Below are 449 nucleotides of genomic sequence, written 5' to 3'. Positions count from 1 at the left end.
CACCTGTGGGGGGCGGGGAGGGGTTCTGCTGAAAGACCAGGGAAGAGGACGGGGAAGACCCTGAGGAGGTGGCCTTTGCGCACGTTGGAGAAGGACTTGGGGTTTTTTCCTGGTGTTTGTCATGGCTGTAAGGGTAAGGGGGAAGGGAGGGGCACAATGACAGCAGTTTTATTTATTTAGTATAAAAGCAGAAGATGTGCCAGTCTGTGCGTGCTGGTGAGACCAAGGGGCTGCTGGCTGGGCAGTGTCAGCATGCTGCCCGTGCGCCTGCAGGGGGTAAGTGAGCACGGACAAGCTACACATAACCTGCAAAGACATCTCTGTTGTGTGTGTCATAATGTATCACTCACGGAAAACAAGGAGCGGGGTGGGGGAACTCATCCTATGGACCCAAGTGACTGGGGTCAGCCTTCAGTCTGGGGTGGTATATGTCATGGGAGCGCGAGGGG

The sequence above is a fragment of the Gavialis gangeticus genome, unplaced genomic scaffold, assembly GCF_001723915.1.
Source record: "Gavialis gangeticus isolate Ggan-Ray unplaced genomic scaffold, GavGan_comp1, whole genome shotgun sequence".
In the NCBI taxonomy this organism is placed as follows: Eukaryota; Metazoa; Chordata; order Crocodylia; family Gavialidae; genus Gavialis; species Gavialis gangeticus.
Note: the sequence above shows the minus strand (reverse complement) of the source record.